This window comes from Nycticebus coucang, chromosome 9 (genome assembly GCF_027406575.1).
Source record: "Nycticebus coucang isolate mNycCou1 chromosome 9, mNycCou1.pri, whole genome shotgun sequence".
Lineage (NCBI taxonomy): Eukaryota > Metazoa > Chordata > Mammalia > Primates > Lorisidae > Nycticebus > Nycticebus coucang.
Window position 1 is genome coordinate 32,427,485 of NC_069788.1, and position 19,460 is coordinate 32,446,944.

The following is a 19,460-nucleotide window of genomic DNA, read 5'->3' on the forward strand; positions in this document are numbered from 1 at the left end:
TCCTCCTTGCTTACTGATCTCCCTGCCTCACTCGGCCCCTGGTACTTGTTTTCTAATAGAAAATGCATAGTTTATGAAATCTCTTTTGTAAACCAAATGCTACCTGATATACTCATGTTATGCAAAACGAGATCGAACATCTTGTTAGAAGTCATGCGTTCAGAGAGAATAACTTTAAAACAGGAAAATGTTGCAAATCAGAGACCTGAGAGTGACCCTTAGGACCTTTAAGTTTGTTATTGAACAGAAGAGAAAATGAGTCCAGAGAGGTTTGGCTCCACTGACCTAAACAAGAGGCTAGTTGTTTGTTCAGGACAGATGGGAGTAGACTCTGCACTGCTGGAGCCCTGGCTTTTTCTGTAATGACTGGGCTGCTACGAAAATGGAGGGAGCAAAAGCCAACTTGTTATAAATTTGCCTTTTTGAATCTGAGCCTTGCTTTTTGATTCCTGTCACCTTCCTGCCATATACTTTCTTTTGCACTTACATTTTTAGGATCCCATTTTTATCAGGAGGATAGGATGGTCTTTTAGGTTATAGAAGACAAAAGGATAGTATGTTGGTCGTCACCCCAATGTTTGGCCTATGTCTCTTACCTCTGTTACCGAGTGGTCAGCGTGTGTTGATACAGGCTGGAACATTTTGGTCTTTCCTCTTTGGAGGGCAAAACATAGCTTGCAGAAATTGTCCCACAGCTAAGTGTGATCTGAAGACTGCAGTTTTCAGACTGTGACAGTAACTTCCCTTTCTATAAATCCTAAGTAAAATTTCAACCAGTTTTTGATAATTACATTCATGTGTCTCCTTTCTCTTCAAAGATGCCTGCTTTTCTAAAAACCAGTTTTGCCTTTTGTATGGAGTCTTAAAAATGTTTATACCATTTGGTCCAGCAGTTTCATTTGTGTGAATTTATCATAAAGCTATAACTCAGAAATACAAAAAATAAAAAGGATTTAAAAAAATAAAAAGGATTTAAGCATGACGATCTTAAGCTTTTAACTCAGCATTATATATAATACAAATAGGAAATAATCAAAGGGATAGTTTTAGGGAAATAACTGTGTAAAACATGGCCTATTCATATAATAGAGTATTACGTTAGCCTTGAAGATTTTATAAAATTTTTGCTTTTAACCATGACATGCTTTTAATCCTAGTCTTCTTAAAACTTTAGAATAAAGTGGGACTCTGTCTCTAAAAAACAAACAAACTAAAAAAAAAACTTTAGAATAAAGACTAAAAGGAAATATGCCAAAATAATTTTTTTCCCCCAGTGTGCAGGGGGACAAGTTTTCTGTACTTTTCTCAAGTTTTCTATAATAAGCACATGTTACTTTTACAATAGAAAATTTAGAGAAAGTTTAAAAAATCATTTTGCTTCTCCTTGCTGACTTGTGTTAATAGTGAGAAGCTGAGTGGAAATGAGTCTGAGGCTGACTTTCTATTTGGTGTAGACATTGAGTAGACATGATGAAGACAGCTCAGCTCTTCCCTGGAGCGGCTGCCTGTGGAAAGCCTTAATTCCCCCCCACTTATTTTCTTTAAAAGAACTTTTTATTTAGACATAATTCCAACCTCTGGAAAAGTTGCAACAGTAGTACAAAGAATATTTGCATATCTCTGAGCAGATTGACCTGTTATTAACATTCTGCTCTTTTGCTTTATAATTTGCTCTTTCTATAAAAATATAGAGATATGATGTTATAAAGTATATATTATAGAATAGCTTATTATGTACTATGTAATGTTATATAATATACAATATATAATATATAAGCACGCGCATATATGCACTTGTGTCCATAAACAAAATCATTTTTCTGAATCATTTCATGGCCCTTAACCCCTTGATAGTTCAGTGTGTATTTTCTTTTGCAGTTTTTGGCTGGGGCTGGGTTTGAACCCACCACCCAGTATATGGGGCCGGCACCCTACTCGTTTGAGCCACAGGCACTGCCCCAGTATGTATTGTCTAACTAAGAATATTCTCTTTAAAAATAGTGCAGTTTTAAACCACAAATAAATTTAAAGTAGCACAATACTTTGCCACTCATATTCCAATTAATGTTAACCCAGTAAGGCCCAATTGATAGATAATGCATATTTTTCCTTTGGTATAGGATCCAGTGTAAGCTCAGATACTGCATTAAACTGCCCCTGTAAGTATCTAGTCAGAGTACTTGCTCTGTTCCAGATTTACCTAATTAGTAGAAAACAATGTGTTCATCCTGTTAGATAATTTATGTATTTGGAACTGTTATCTCATTATTCACTTTATTAAAGAAACAAATCGATTCCTTTAGTAGTTGAATTATAGATTAGATTATGGCCAGCTGCATTTCTAAACTCTTTCGCAGTGTGGTTTTTAAAATTCTTGAGAACACAGCAAGTTGTAGAAGTAAAAACTGGTCCAGCAGCAGAAAGCAATTTCATACAATGTCCTTAGACATTCTTATGGCCACAGTAACCTTGTAAACCACTGTGCCTGTGTCCTTAACACAATATCCTATTTTGAAAAAGAATGGAAGTGCCAAATCAAACGAAGCCCAGTCATACCCTTCTGTGAGGCAGTATTCAGCAGTATGGTTTTTAAATGAGATCACAGCAATCTCATGCAGGTGCAACTATCACATCCAATAGGTCAGCCCCTTTTCTTTGTTTTTTTGCATTAGAATGTTTATATTTAAGGTGTTTTTCTAAGAAAGGTCTTTTCTTGGGCGGCGCCTGTGGCTCAGCGGGTAGGGCGCCGGTCCCATATGCCGGAGGTGGCGGGTTCAAACACAGCCCCGGCCAAATTAAAAAAAAAAAAAAAAGAAAGGTCTTTTCTTTCCAAATTGCTAGTCTCAACAGTACAGCCAGGTAAAATCTTACTACAAAGAGAAGTTCTGTTTAATAAAGCCATCCCAGGTGCTCAGAGAGGCCTCTAGAAACAATACCTTGTTGATCTGATTGCAGTGAGTTCTGGCTAGCAGATAGTCCTTTATAATGAAATCTTTTCTTGGTTTTTGTTGATTTCACATTGAATGGTACATGAGGATGAGAGTGGGGATGAAATCATTTAGCCCTGGGTTTTTTTCTGTCAGAGGTCACTTACCTCTGTCCACTGTAAGCAAAATAGGCCATCCTCCCCAAAACCATGTGCAACCTCAGTACTCAAAGTGAGGCCATTGGTTCCCATCTTTCCCTCCAACAAGGCCCTCTGTTATTATTCTGCTCCACGTATCCCTCTCTATCTACTGTGGACTTATTTCTAGTGTTGGAAACAGAGATGAGGCCTTTCCTGGCTTGGAGGTGGAAAAGTGAGGGTGCTATGATGTTTTGGATGCTTCCTCCCTTTCTGAAGTCAGAGCAATTTTATGTTTGGTAGATTGGGACTGGACTGTGGGGTGTTGCAATATAATCATTTCAGCAACAGGAGTTGGAAGTCCCTTAAGAATTTTTATACATGATGGAAGTGGAAGACATTATTCTTAGTAAAGCATCACAAGAAATGGAGAAGCATGAATCCTATGTACTCAATTTTGATATGAGGACAATTAATGACAATTAAGGTTATGGGGGGGAAAGCAGAAAGAGGGATGGAGGGAGAGGGGTGGGGCCTTGGTGTGTGTCACACTTTATGGGGGCAAGACATGATTGCAAGAGGGCCTTTACCTAACAATTGCAATCAGTGTAACCTGGCTTATTGTACCCTCAATGAATCCCCAACAATAAAAAAAAAAAAGAATTTTTATACACACAAAATATATTTAAGCAGTTTGAAGTGTCATCAAGGAGTAAGCCTATTTTGTCATATTTTTGTCATTTTGGGGGAAAATTCATTTCTTTTTGTGATAGAACCCCAGCATAATAGGGTAAGGAGGGTGTCTAAAATGTTCAACTTAATTTGAAATTAAGATTCATGCAGGTTCACATTAATTGGGAAGTTACACGGAGAATAATAGTTTCATTTCCTCTGTTTTGTTTCAAAAAAGTACAAAAGTAAAGATGGTAAAGCTCAGTCCCTACACACATGGCCATACATTGCAGTGAGGCGTAGTCTCAAATGATCTGGAAAAGTCACTTGGCTCACTTCCTTATAATTGGAGAAGATGTGAACCGCCGTCCAGTCCAGTCCCAGGTGAGAGCAGGGCGGCTGAGAGGACGCTGATCAGCTTCTAATTTCTGCCTTTCTATGAACCTTTCCTTCCTTTTTTGCTTGCCTTCTCCCTTCCTTCTCCACTTCTCTCTTCCATCTGTCTCCCCCATTCTTTCTCCCTCTGTTAACTATTTGCAAAAGGTAGAAAGTTTAGTTCCCAGAAACCTGTTGCTATAGGAATTGGGTGGGGGTGGGTAGTTTGAACAGCAGGTGATGGGTAGAAATTGCCCTGAAAGTTCTTGGAGAGGGTGAAACTCTGCAGAGTGACAAAGGGAGCAAACTTGGGCAGTGACTGTCTCAGATCAGACTACCATTTTCTTTTAGTCTGTGAAGAAAAAATAAGGGGGGGAAAGGGTGAGAGATCAAGGGGTTGGACTTACCCAGTTTCAACTACAGTTCGGTTCTGATTATCACATTCTTCGGGGCTCTGCCTCAGGGAGATACCGCAGTGATCCTCTAACAGGGACGATCCTTCCCTGTGTGGTTGCTTAAGGCACATACCATTCAAAGACAACATCTCCAGATTGTGAAAGCAAGTGGGGGGTGGGCACTGTTTCCCAAGCAGACTGTTTTGTACCCACAGCAACAAGAGGGCAAAGATCTCATTTGGTAGAACTAGATTCTAAGGTGCAATGTCTTATTTATTTATTTTTTTTTAGCCACATTAAACACAATTTTGTTTTATTAAAACAAACTGAGTTTACACATTCTCTTTAAAAAAGCTTTTAAAAAGCCACTATATCTTATTACCTTAATATGCAGTTGGTGAAACAATTTACTTTTAAAATTCAAGATGTTTCTAAGTATCATGGAGAAGAATGTTACTCTGAACACCTACCTTCTGATGTCACTTACAACACACCTATAAATCAAGCACAAAGGGTCACTCTTATAAATCCAGCACAAATGGAGACACTTGGATTTTCTTCACACATCTTACATTTCTGAGTCCTTTGAGGAGTACATAACTGATGCCCACCTCACTTACAAGGATGCTTCATATTTTTGATGCAGCAACAACTGGGCACATGCTTCTACAGAAACACGAGGAATGAAGGTCTAGTATTAAGCAGTTTGAGTTCAATTACAGCAAAATTTAGTTTTCAAAATAGTCTAAAATTTTTAATGCACAACCTATACTTAGAATGTAATTATAACTCACTGTAAAAACAATCTCCTACTCCTTTTTAAACACACACAAATTATCTAACTATTTTAACTTTGGATTATTTTCTATAATCAACCCTGTCCTGTAATATCTGCAAGTGTTGGTGTCTGAGTGCTGTCCTTTGTCAATCCTCAGATGTTTATCTACACTTGATTTTGGATTAAAATATTTCGTACATTATGGGACCTGTAAAATACCTTTTACTATCAAGTCTGATATTTTGTAAGCTGAAGATGCAAGTTCTTAATTCCTGTAGCTCTTCCCATCTGTCACCGTTTAACTGTTTGTGGCTATGTGGTTTGTCTCCCAACGTAAATTAGAAGTTCTTAGAGAACAAATACTGGGTGTTGTTGATGTCTTCTGTGCCTGGCACAGGGATCAAGGAGGGTGGTCCAGAACTAAGCTGGCCCACGTGCTAGCCACAACTACGGGAGCCATTTAATTTAAAACTAAAAATAACTGAAGTTAAAAATTTAGTTTCTCAGTTGCACCCACCACATTCTTAAATGCTCAATAACCACACATGGCTCAGAGTTACCATATTGGACAGGACGAATAGAGAAGATTGCCATCGTCACAGAAAGTTCCATTGGATAGAGCACTCATGAACTAATTAATCTACTTGTCCTTTTTGAGCTTGGATTGTATTTTTTCAAGACATCGAACTAGTGAATTTTTTCCTTACAAATATGATGTTGTTAGAGATTTAAACATAAAGGTCTTAAGGTGGGTTCTTTGTACTAAATTGCCATAGATGCAAAGAAAAATTATTTTTCCAAGCTAGAGGAGGCTTGCATGACAGCAGTGCTTTAAAATATGCAAAACTGACTAGGAAAAGACTGCTGGCGTTCCTCATCTGATTTGCCTATTTCATAGTAGGGCACTTTGGCCCTTGGATACAGGGGAGCAAGGTGATTGGTGATGCGCACAGAGCGAACCCTGCTCACTCAAAGGCAGCTCCCTAAATGCCACGGTGCTTGCCTTTGTGGGGATGGGTTAGCCTCATGGGTAGCCAAGCAGAGAAGCCAGAGGAGCTTGCGGGAGTCACATGTTTGGGTCAGAGGCAGGGGAGGGGGGGAGGTAGCGGAGGTGAGGAGTTGGGGGAGGAAAGCAGCATTGTAGACTAGAAATTACATTAGTAAGCCTGGGCTCTAAAATTTTGCCTTTTCCTAATCATGTATTTTCAGTTAAGACTTTTAACTATTCTGGGCCTCTGTTCATAAGACTAGAAAATTTTAAAAAAGCTTTATCATGTGCAGGTAGGAGCAAAGACTCTGGAGTCTTGTTTCCACTTCACTTACTAGCTTTGTGATCGGGCCAAGTTCTTTCACCTCTGCGTGCTTCCGTTTGTATGTATGGCCTGAGGATAATACTCAGGTAGGCTGTGTGAGGACTAAATGAGGAATGTGTGACCAGTGCTGGGAGCGTGAGGGAGAGGATGAGGACTGCGGAGGCTCTGCAGGTGACGCCTCATCATCGCCCTCACCACTGTTGTCAGCACCTCCCTCCTGACTGGTGATCTCTGTTTGTTTCCTGATTCAGTCACAGAAGTAGTGACCGTGAATAAGACAGAAACATTCTCCTTTAAGTTACCTGCAACTGTGCTTGGGGAATGTCAAAGCTGTCACCTTAAAAGACTTTATTAAAAACGTGGTTTTCCACAGCAGCTATGATTATAACCTTAATTTACTGTTGCAGGCAACGTCCTCTCAAGTGGGCAGAGAGCCTCTTAAATAATCAATGTGACCAAATGTGACTCCTTAGTTGGCTTTTTTTTCTCTTCCTTTCTTTCTTTCTTTTCTTTCTTTCTTTTTTTTTTTTGAGACAAGGTCTTGCTCTGTTGCCTGGGCTAGAATACAGTGGTATCATAGCTCACTACAACCTCAAATTCTGGGCTCAAGTTATCCTCCTATATGCCCAGCTATGGTCATTCTTATATTTTTTGTAGACACAGGGTCTCGCTATGTTGCTCAGGCTAGTGTCCAATGCCTGGCCTTAAGGGATCTTCCTGCCTCAGCCTCCTAAAGTGCTAGGGTTATCAGTGTGAGCCATTATCCACAGCCTTCCTACCAGCTTTATACTTGGCTATGAATCTATTCTCTCCAAAGCACTATTTTCTCTAAACTATACTAGGAGCAAGCAAGCTGGGAGATATTTTAGGAGATATCTAGAAGATATTTTAGGATTATATGTTGCAACTACTCAGCTTTGCTTTTTTTTTTTTTGTTTGTTTTTTTTTTTTTTGGCTGGGGATGGGTTTGAACCCGCCACCTCCGGTATATGGGACCGGCGCCATACTCCTTGAGCCACAGGCGCTGCCCCAGCTTTGCTTTTGTAATATGGAAATAACCGGACACACACAACATGTAAATGTGGGGGGTTATGTTCCAACAAAGCTTTTTTGAAAGAACAGGTGGCTTGCTGTGCAGGCCATAGTTCTTGAGCATCTGATCTGTACCAGAGATTTATCATTTTTAGCAGCTTTTCTCTCCTTTCCAGTGACTTGCACAACTTGGGTAAGCAGTCTGATCCTTCTTGGAGTCTTTCTTGATTTCCAGTGTTTAGTACTCAGCTTTATCTTTAGTGGTAACTGTTTCTCAGTCTGCTGAAGGAGTAATAACCTACCAGCTATGGATGAGACCAAGGAAAAAGTGGCAGCTATCCTTGACTTTTTCCCTTAAAATTGTTCTACATGTCCTCCCTCTCTTCCTAATAGAAATCAGCTTTTACCAGGCGAGCTCAATCGTATGTGGGGTTCACCTTGCAGGTGTGCCTGCCATAAACCTGCAGCTTGTCTCTTTGCCAGAGACAAAGAGGAAGAGAGGAGGGGTCTGGATGGGTTGAGGTCCAGATCTGTGTGGATGATCCTGGGCAAGTCACTTTCTCTCTTTGAACCTCAGTTTTCTTTGTACATGAGGAGACTTGAACCCATCACAGCAGGGCCACCGGATTTCAATCAATGTGCCAATTTATTTGTGTTTCCATGGAGTAGACCTGATGTTCCACTGATGTTTTTTAGGGAATACAATGGCCTCATGGCTCCTGCAATATGCTATAGAGAACAGTGTTCTGCTGGTCAGAGGAAGGAGGGCAGCCTTACTGCCACCTTGATGCCAAAGAAGCATCAGAGTGTGCTCACAGCAACATGAAAGGGTGTTCCCCTGAGCTTATTAGAGAGTTAGGACAGACTAGTAAAAAAAAATTATTTTTTAATTCTGTTTAAATTAGGACAGAGAATTGGGGGGGACCAAGAGAATATGCAATAATGTTGCCTGTTTTTCAGGAGACGGGGACATTTTTGTAGTGGTAGAGATTGAACAGTTATTATAGAACTCCAAGTGTATCACCAAAAATTATTTCAACATGCAAAGTAATTGACAAACTCTATTCAAAAATCTCATCCAATCATTTCTTGGCCTTTTGCCTAAGATCAAGTGCAAAAGTCTCATCCAGCTCTGAATATTTTTTACGATGAAAATAACTATGAATTTAATTTCTTATTTGATAAATTTATTTAAGAGATAATGGAAAGCTTTTAATTTTTAGGTCTGATAATACTAAAGCATTTCTCAAATCTATGACGTTCAGTAGAAATACTGATACTGATTTCTCCCTCATTGCTAAAGGTTTTGGGATTGGTTTACACAATCCCAATAATAACACATTATTCTATTTTACATTTTTAAAATTCCAAAATATTAAAAGGTACAAGTGTTTTTGTGACATGGGTGAATTGTACAATGCTGAAGTCAGCTGAAGACAGTGCACCTGTCACCAGAGTAGTGTTCATTGTGCCCAGAAGGTAAGTTTTTATCCCTTACTTCCCTTAGTCCTCCCCTCTGCTTGGTTTCCGATGCCTTTTATATCTCTTTGGGCCCTGTGTGTACCCAGCATTTAGCTCCTCCCACTTATGAGTGAGAACATGTGGTGTTTGGTTTCCCATTCCTGAGACACTTCACTTAGGATAATGGTCTCCAGTTCCATCCTACTTGCTGCAAACAACACTATTTCATTCCTTTTTGTGACTGAGTAGTACTCCATAGTGTGTGTGTGTGTATACACACCACATTTTCTTTATCCACTCAGCCACCGATAGATGCTTGGGTTGATTACATACTGTTGTAGTTGTGAATTGTGCTGCAACAAGCATTTGCATGCAGGCATCTTTTTAATAAAATGACTTCTTCTCTTTTGGGTGGATACCCGGTAGTAGGATTGCTGGATTGAATGGTAACTCTACTTTTATTTCTTTGGGGAATTTCCCTACTGTTTCTCGTAGAAGTTGTACTAATTTACAGCCCCACCAACAATGTAGAAGCATTCCTTTTTTATCAGATCTATGTGTGCATCTTTTTTTTTTCTTTTTAAACTTTTTAATAATGGCTGTTCTAATAGAGGCAAGGTGGTAGTTCATTGTGGTTTTAATTTACACTTCCCTGATGATTAGTTGAGCATTTTTTCGTGTGTTTGGTGGCTGTTTGGCCATCTTTGGAAAAAACTCTGTTCATATCTTTTGCCTGCTTTGTTTGTTTTTTTCTTTCTGATTTGTTTGAGTTCTTTATAGATTCTGGATTTTAGTCTTGTGTTAAATGTATAGTTTGTGAATAAGTTTCTCCTATTCTGTAGGTTGTCTATTAGTCTCTTATTTCTTTTGCTATGCAGATGCTTTTTAATTTCATTAAGTTCCATTTATTAATTTTTACATTTGTTGGGGTCTTAGTCGTAAATTCCTTGCCTGGGCCAATGCCTGGAAGAGTTTTTTCTATGTTTTCTTCTAGAATTTTTATGGAATTTTTTTTTTTTTGAGATAGCCAAGTGCTGTGGCATCATAGCTCACAGCAATCTCAAACACTTCGGCTTAAGCGATTCTCTGGCCTCAGGCTCCCAAGTAGCTGGGACTATAGGCGCCCGCCACGATACTCAGCTATTTTTTGTTGCAGTTGTTGTTTAGCTGGCCTGGGCTGGATTCAAACCCTCCAGCCTCAATGCATGTGACTGGTGCCATAACCACTGTGCTATGGGCGCCAAGCCAGAATTTTTATGGTTTTATGCCTTAGATTTAAGTCTTTAATCCATCTTGAATTAATTTTTCATATGGCTAGCCAATTTTCCCAGCACCATTTATTGAATATGGTATGACTGGGGAAAGTGTATGTTGTTGTATGCTTTGTGGGAGACCAGTTCATTGTAGATAGACGGCTTTATATCTGAGTTCTCTGTTCTGTTGGTCTCTACTTTTCTACTGTAATACTACCATGCTGTGGTAGCCTTATAGTATAATTTGAAATCAGCTAATGTGATGCCTCCTGATTGGTTCTTTTTGCTTAAGATTGCTTTGGCTATTCGGGCTCTTTTTTGGTTGCATATGAAGTTTAGGATTATTTTTTCTAACTCTGTGAAATATGACATTGGTATTTTAATGGGGATTGCATTCAATATGCAAAACACTTTGGGTAGTATGGACACTTTAACAATCTTGATTCTACAAATCCATGAGCCTGTAATGTTTTCCCATTTGTTTGGAAATGTGTGATTTTTTTTTTTTTTAATCAGTGTTTCATAGTTCTCCTGATAGAGATCTTTCACCTCCTTGGTTAAGTATATTCTGGAAATTTTATTTTCTTTGCAGCTATTGTAAATGGTATTGAGCTCTCGATTCATTTCTGAGTTTTTATGTTGAGGGAGACTGTTCCTCTCCTATGGGCCAGAGAGCCCCAGCCCCAAACTCAAGCTATTTGCCCGAGACTCCTGGGAACAGCTTTGCATTGGTCACAAGGGGAGCATACCTAGTAAATACTTGCTTGGGAATAGTTGCTCAGATAGAGGTCGACAGGTCCTATCCCCTTATAGAGAGTTGCCAGCTTCCAAGATACACATGTCCTGTTAGCAAACCCCTCGCAGTCTAGCTAAGTATTCATAAATAGGTTGTAGCTTTGGCTATACTGAAATCCTTTTTAACTTTGATAGGGTATTATTGCAGCTAATTAGTGTGAACATTTGTTGGTACAACGTGCTTATATTTTTACATGATAAGCTAAAAGCGATCCTTAGGGATGGTGAAAACTGTCACTCATATAAGGGTGGAGTTACAGAAATAATCTGTTTCATTTCTAGAAAGGCAGTGTCCACGTCTGGTTTCGCCTGCAGGTGATGGGCTAAGTGCCCTGCTGATAAGATGGCGACTCTCCAGAGGCCCAGCAAAGCTCTCTTCCATAGGGTATTATATCTTTAACCATGACAACCATGAATTTCTTTGGAGAAAAATGCTTATGAGAGGTATCAAATTAGAGAGGAATTATTCTCTTAGTTACATATTTCTCCCTCTTTGTACTGCTTTTTGCTGTATTATCTTTTGGTGGACAGTTATATTTAATCGTATGTTGAATTGTTTTCCTAAAGAGAAACTAAGTAGTCAGTCTACCTGATTCTGAATTGGTTGAATAATACTTTGGCTAAAGCAGGGGATTTTAATACATGAAGTCAACATTTCCGGTGTACACTGTGCCATGCTACTCTGAAATGATGAAAGGAAGTTTGGGATAAGTCTGTAACTAGGTTCACCCTTAAAGAATCTCAAGGTAATGGAAAGAGTAGGAATAAAAAAAAAAAGACTTATTAATTATTCATCTGCTTAACTTGTGATGTTTTCAGTTAATTATATGTATTTGAATACCATGTTCAAGGCACTGTCCTAGAGTAGGGCTTACTATTAGGCTTTAGTTACACAAAAAGTGTTTGTTTTTGTTTTATTTTTTGCAGAATTTACATGTTGGAGAGCAATAGTGATCATGGGAAATTGTTCGTGTGTGTGTGTGTGTGTGTGTGTGTGTAAGTTAGGCTTAGAAGAGATTTATTAGTGAAATCTTTTCATTTTGCAGAAGAGGAAACTGAGGTGCAGGAAGAGAGGAAACTTACCAAGGTCATACAGCCAGTAGGATTAGACAGGGGCCAAGGCCTGGTCTTCTCATTTCTGGGACAGTACTCTTTACATGTGGCCTTTCTGGTCAAAAGACTGCAGGGTTTTTCTCAGTTCAGAGGATATTGCAGTTTGCATAACAATTACTTGCCTGTGAAGGTGGTGGAGGCTGAGTTTGAGGGAGTAAAGGCACTTAGCCCTTTGGCTTTTCTCCAGGATGTGGGGTGGGTTTTCTCCAGGAGGGGGAGGTGGCAGGTGTGTCTCAGGGATCTGGTGTCTCTCCTCGGATTGAGGATTGCCTTGATGAGAAAGGTGATGTCCCTTGGTGATAATCAGGTCAGAGGGGAGGTGGTTCGTGTCTGCCTTTGCTGAGCATCTTACCTAGGTGATTTCTGGCTGTGAGAGGTGAAAGAGCTGGTGGCTATGAGATTAATAAGGAGATCATGGCTTTAGGTGAAAGGAACTTAAAGAAACTTTTAAAACTCTTACAATCAGCACAGAATCTGCCCACTTTTCCTTTGAGGAGGCATAAGCTCCCTCCTTGACGTCTCCTCTCCTGCACACTCTTAGCCTGTCCCTCAGAGACTCAAGCATCTTTCTGGCTGCTATTGCCAGTCTCTGACTTTAATCAACTTTATTGGAAAATGCCCTTATCTGGAATAAGTCCATAAGAAAATCTCTCTTTGGGTTGGGGGAGGAAGAGAAATAAAACTTCATGTTTATTGGACGCTTACCATGAGCCAGGTGCTAGTCTATGTGGTATATGTGTATTTTCCCATTTAAGTCAGGACTGGCACTCAGGCCTTGGGCTCTGAGCTGGTAACTAGTGCACCTATTGTTTCTTACTCTTGTCCTGCACCCTTTGGAAAAGGAGGGATGGGGACATAGATGGACAACTGAAACCTAGACCGTCACGGGTATACTGTTGCAACATATTTCTCCTTGATTTCTCCTTGCTTCATTCTCTAAGACTCCATGATGGGGAATAGGAGCTGGCTGGGAGACTCACACAAACGTTTTTTATTCAAAGAAGCAAGTAAGGCTCTGAAAGATGTGGTTGATAACTCTTGGTTCAAGAGGCAGCATGGTGGGGCGAAAGGTAAGGGTTGATGAGTCAGATATCCCTGGTTTGAAGTATCTGTCCTGACTGCCCCTGTGCCAAGCTACTGAACCCTTTCCTTAGTGTCTCATCTGTAATGTGGACAGAACCCCTATCTCGTGGGATTTCCATGCAGACAAAAAGATCATTTGTGATACTGACAAGGTTGCTAGCTTGGCTTCCCTTCTTCTTCCCTCACAGGAAGATCAGGGGATGAGACATGCTCAAACATTGTTGGAGAGCTGAGGTCAGACAATGGGATGTGACAGTCTGACCTTCAACCCAAGTAGTAAATCTATTTAAGGTCAATTTTAATGAATCCCATGGGCCAGGAGAAATGGTTGCAGAGAAAAGGTCTGCACTAGGAACTTCGGCTATAAAATGCCTTAAAGTCTGATTGACAAGCACAAAAAAGAAAAAGAAAAGAGCTGGAAAGAAAAATCAGAAAGCACCACAGGTAGTCTGATACTAACCATTCTAGTGGATGGAAGAAAGGACGTTGGGTCACACTGCCTGCTCTGGTACTATGAGCGTCACCTGCGGAGAGGGTGGTGCAGCCAGGGGAGGTGGGAGAAGGTAACACTCCATGTTCAGGAGAAGCAGCAAACCTTTTTGGGAGGGGATGTTCAGGATGGGCACCATTGTCTCAGGAGGGAAGCTGTGCCAAGGAAAGGATCTTGTGGTCCTGCTTTGGCTCACCTGTATGATAAAGGTCTTGGATTCAAGTATCTGTACTATTTCCTTCCATCTTAAAATCCTTTCTTTCAGTGATGCAAAAACTGAAACTTGCAGTTAAAAAGGACCCACAACCAACCCTCTTCTGTATTTTAGGATTGAAACTGAAACGCAAAGACTAAATTAATGTTACAGATGTGCTGGTGTGGTGGTTGAACCTCTTATCTGCGTGACTTTGATATACCAATGTGTATGTGAAGATTTTCTCAGGGGAAATAATGCTACTTCAAAACCACAACATGATTTGCTCACTGCACTTATTTATATAATTCAGACACTACCATTGGACTGAGCTGTGAACTGGGCCTTGAGTTTCTGGTGATAAAACTTTTTATTCCTTCCGTTCTGTCCCCTATCTACAACTCACTGCTCAAGCAAAACATAACATCATTCCATTTTACTTAGCAAGCCAGCCATCTTGGTTTTATTCAATAACAGCCTCGTTCACAATTCTAGGTCCTTATGAATTCCAACGACAGGCATAGGAGAAAGGTTTCTTTCTTTCTCCAGGTGGGGTTCCTCCTTTAGGACTGATCAAGTGAATGGGGGTGGTTTTTATGGGGGGTTGAGACGGTAACGCATCTGTCAGACTCACAACTCTGCAGACTTCTTCCTCTTTCCAGCATAATAAATAAGATCCAATCCAGTGTTGGGAATAGATTTGCAGAGCAGTGCAGTTGTGGGAGTGGAATCGTATTTGTGTTTCTTATATAAGTATTTCCCAGAAGTTTCAACTTTCAGTGGTTAGGTGACAGATCTTGACCAAATAGAAACTGTGCCCTGGATATACATATTTGAACAATATCAACAAACTCTTCCATCAGGTTTCAGGAATGACTTAAGAAAAAAACATTTTATCTTAATTATTAAAACCATCGTAAGCAGTGTTTAGAATGAAGAACAAAATCAAGTGAGTTAGGAATTTGATAGCACATTAGTACTTGGCATTTTGGTTTTGTTTGAAGTGAGGTTAGTGGCTGTTTGCTGCTACTGACAGTAGACAAGATCAGGTGATTTAGGGATGCAAAGGTGACCCAAAATGTGGCTACCAAAATATATTTTTTAGCCTTTTAAGAAAGGTTTCTGTTACCATTAAGTTTTAATTGCCTGCTTTTCTTTAACTGAGACTGACATCATGCTTTCTGAGTGCTATGTTCCCGTTCTGAGAGTTTTATCAATGTGAACTTAATTTTCATAACCCTCTGAGGAAGGCCACTATGGTCCCCAGTTTATAGATAGGGATATTGAGGTACAAAGAGTAACTTGCCCAAGGTCAGATGCTAGGAAGTGGCTGTGCCAGGTTTTAAGGTCAGGCACCAGTCTGACTTTAGACACTGCCCCTTAGTATCAGAATCTGGATTTTCCCATCAATTATTTGATACTGGGAAACTCTCAGGGTTTTGCGGCTGATTTTTTTTTTAAAGTTTGATCAATCAAGAAACATTTATTTACCTTAGCAAAACCCAGCTTGTTCTAAAACAAAATGCCTACAAAATTGTTATCAAGAGTTGAGTTTTTCTGTGCAGAAGTCTCTCTGGTTTCCTACTTTTTCATGAATTGCTTGAAATGAAAAAGTCCTAGAGCCAGATATTTAATAGCTGAAGGCTCTGCGGGGTTGTTTGAAAAAAATAAAGGCTGTTTCAAGTAAGTCAAAGTTGACAGGGTCCTTCTAATCTGAACTCATATTGGTCTAACTCAGTGCTTTTCTCAGCACCAGGCAGTAGCAGCAGCAAAAGCAGCCTGCCCTCCTTTGCCAGAGAGACTCCTTGACTAAAAATTCCAGACAGTCATCCTGTCTGTCAGCCCAAATTTCCTCTGGGAAGTAGACTTGAAGGGTAAACACCAGGAAGCCAGGCTGAAGAGACAGATTATTACTGTAAGAGGCTGCTGTGTCCTGGTGTCCCAGCCCTGGCTGCTGTAGGCCTTGGTCATTTCACAGCGATGGGATAGTTAGGATGTTCACACCCCCAACCTCCACTCCACAGCCTTTCCACCTTTGCTTCCAGAAATGCCATTTCTAGCAGACTGCTCCTTTCTGTTTAACCTCTTAAGGTGTTCGAGGATTATACAGCACACAAAACGGTTGCAGGAGAAAAGCCTCTTAAGGCTGTAGCATAAAAATGCCTATCTCATGCACAAAGTAGATGAGACATGGCCTTGGCCCTTGGGAGTCAGAGGCTACTGTTCTTCCCAGGCCCATCCACCTGTGACATCTTTCTCTAGGCTTGGAAAGCATTTAGTTTTTATGTCTATATATCATTCTATATATTAATTACAGCTTTTTAATTTAAGCTATTTGCAATAGTAAAAAATAAATAAGCATTTTTCTCACATAGAGCTCAAATACAAGTAAAAAATAAACTCTAAAAATGTATGTCTTTGAATCAACCTGGTCAGGGTTTATATAAGCAAAATTTGCAGAGGAGGAGGAATTTCTAAAATTCTGTTGATTGTTCTTCTTGAGTGGTTAACATGGCAAGGACATGTAAGGTTTGTTGATGATATTTGACATTTTAACTAATAGGTGGGTTCAAGTTTATAAACTCCATATTTTTCCTTAAATCTGAGACATGATTGTGAGATGTACCATTATTTTATATGCCACTAAGGACAAAAAGAAAATCCTACAACCAACCTATGAAAGGCTTTGATTAAAATATCCCTTCAGATGTCTTAGAATTGTGACACATGGCAGTATTTTTTGTAGAGTCTGATGGCATGATTCTAATCTCTTTGTTCAATTCTCAGTGTCTCTGTGCTCCTTGGTGACATTTGGCATCCTTGCATTCTCCTCTCTGAAGGTGTCTTCCCTACACCACCCTCTCCTGGTTCTCCTTCTAATGTCTCCAGCTGTTTTCTCTCTCTCTTTGGTTGGTTCCTCCTCAACTCCCTGACTTTTATTAAACAGTGGAGAGCCCCCAGGGCCTAGTACTTAGAGCACTTTTCAACCTGTACACTCTCCCTCCCTTGGTGACCCAGGACTTTAAATACCATCTCTCTGCTGATTATTCCCAGGTTCATGTATATCCAGCCTGGTCCTTGTATCCAAACTCAAGAAAGAAATATCTCCCTGTCTGCCTGACACACCTGGATCTCTAATAGGCATCTCACACCCGAAATGTCTAATGCCAACCTCCAAACTGTATCTCCACATCGTTCACTAATCAGAGAAAGCGGTCCTCCAGATTTCCAGTTGCTCAGGCCCAAACCTCAAGTCACCTTTGACTCCTTTCTTTCTTACCCATATATGATTCATTAGCAACTCCCTCAGCTCTGCCCTTGGAAATATGCGCAGAAGTCAGACACCTGCTTCCTATCGCCTTCGCTTGGGCCCAGACCTATCACCTCCCTGCTGGATTTTTGTTGTGGCCTCTAACTGGTTTCCATCTGTCTTCATTTTATTCTTGACATAGCAGTCAGAATGATGCTGTTCAAATGCTGATTATGTCATCTCTTTCCAAAATCTCCAGTGACTTTTCCTTGAATGCAGAATTGCAGCCTGAGGACCTGATGTGACCTGCACCCTTCTCCCCTCCAGTTTTCTCTCACCCATGACTCCTGCCACTCCCTGCCCCTCACTCCCTGGTTCCAGCCACATCCCCTTCCTGCCTCGCCTCGAGCATGCCAACGCCCTTCCTTCCTTGCACCAGTTATCTGCACAGTTAGGGTGTGACTCTAAGGCGCCTCTAGGAGGCCTTCTCTTAGCCCCAGCGCCCCAGCGCCCTAGCCGCTCTCCCTGCTTTATTGCTGCCCCGGCACTCCCCTGTCTAATGCTCTTTGTGTCTTATTACTCACCTTGTTTGTTCTTCCCACGTCCTCCTAACAGAAGGTAGGCTACACGGGGGAAAAGGGATTTTGTTCTGCTTTGCATTTGCTCCCTGCTGTTTCCCCAATGCCTAGAAGAGTGTCTGGCACAGGGCACAGGCTCTGTGTGTTTTTGATGAAATACAAGAACAGCTTCAGTATTTGGGACAGCCTCAAACACAAACTATGTCAGGGAGGAAGGTGGCATTTTGTTGTTATTTTTCTTTTTTTCTTGTCTCCTAACCCTAACCCTCTTTTATTTCCTTTTAGAAGGAAATAAAAGATCATTCATTTTCCTCACAGTGTTAGTGATATCTATTCCTTTTGTTTGGAAACTTGGCTACCGTTTTGATAATTTGTCACTAGAAAACATTCTGCCATTACCATCAGGAGGTCTTTGAGTAGTGGGGGTTTTTAGTAGCTCCCCAAGTTCATTTCACCTTACAGTTACTGTCTATTGAACCTTCAACAAGGTAGTCATTAATTGTGCTTTGGAAGTCATTTTTGGGGTTTAAAAGAAAATCTAGACAGCTCTTCCAACTTTTATACCTCAACTAAAGCAGAAGTATTTTTAACCCAGAGCATACCAAGTTCCCAGTCCTGATGAAGCAGTTTCCTGTGCGGTAAATGCGCTGGGACTTAGACCTGTTGGTAGGCCAATGTCTAACCACCTACGATAGACCGATTGCTGCAAAACATGTCCAAGTGGGTGTGTTGCTTTCAGGAGCACTTACCCAGGCCGGAGCTTGGACTGCAGGACTCTGCTGCCATGGGAGAAACTTCGAGTCCTTTCCTCCTTGTGAACGCTCGCCCCAGAAGTAGAACGCTGGCCCCCCACAAAGGGAAGAGGTCACTGGCAGGGGAGAGACTCTTGCACAGGAAGTGGGTTCCAGGAAGCCCGGGCTCCATCCTCTGGGGAACACACCTTGGAACCTGGCCCTTCTCGTTATTGTAAAGGCTGGAGATCTAGCAGGGCCACGGGGCAAGATGTGATGGACAGGTGCCACCCAGGTTCTCCGGGGTTTCAGTTACAGCAGCTAATGAGAGGGGCAGGCAAGAAGGCAAGAGGGCAGGGCTGGCAGAAAGGCTCTCGTCATTTATTCAGCCAAAGATATTTGCGTTATTCCCATTATGCACTAGGCTCTGGTAGGTGCTGGGTAGTCAAAGCAGATGGGGGGTTTGGACAGAAGATAGAAAAGACAAGGCATCTTTGAGGACGTGCCATTGTAGAGGGCAGAACATGACGTATGTTCTCTGTGCCTACATTGTACGTGTTGTGTCTGTCCTGTCTCTGGATCTGCAGTGTGCAAGGCCAGGGCACAGCACAGACCTAGGAAGAGCAGGATGGTGCTAGCAGGGAGGTTGTGTTGAACACGGGTCTCCTGTCTGCCGTGTGTGCCTCTGGGGAGACCGCTGTGTGTGTGTTGAGAAGCCAGCCCAGGGTAACCGTAGAGTCATCTGTCCTGGGAGGAGGCTGTGCATTAATTGCCTCCATGGAGATTTTCTCTTTATTTGTCCCTTTCCCTCTCTTTCTAGAAGGATAATGAGAAGTGATGTTATGTTTAACAAGATATAGTGGGAACGCCCGCATCCTTTTACA

At 41.0% G+C, this 19,460-nt stretch overlaps 1 protein-coding gene across 1 annotated transcript in view; it reads left to right on the forward strand.

Annotated features, from left to right (window-relative positions):
- Nucleotides 1–19,460, forward strand: part of TNFRSF21 (TNF receptor superfamily member 21) — an 81,603-nt gene that overhangs the window by 23,027 nt on the left and 39,116 nt on the right. The gene's annotated exons all lie outside the window — the stretch shown is intronic.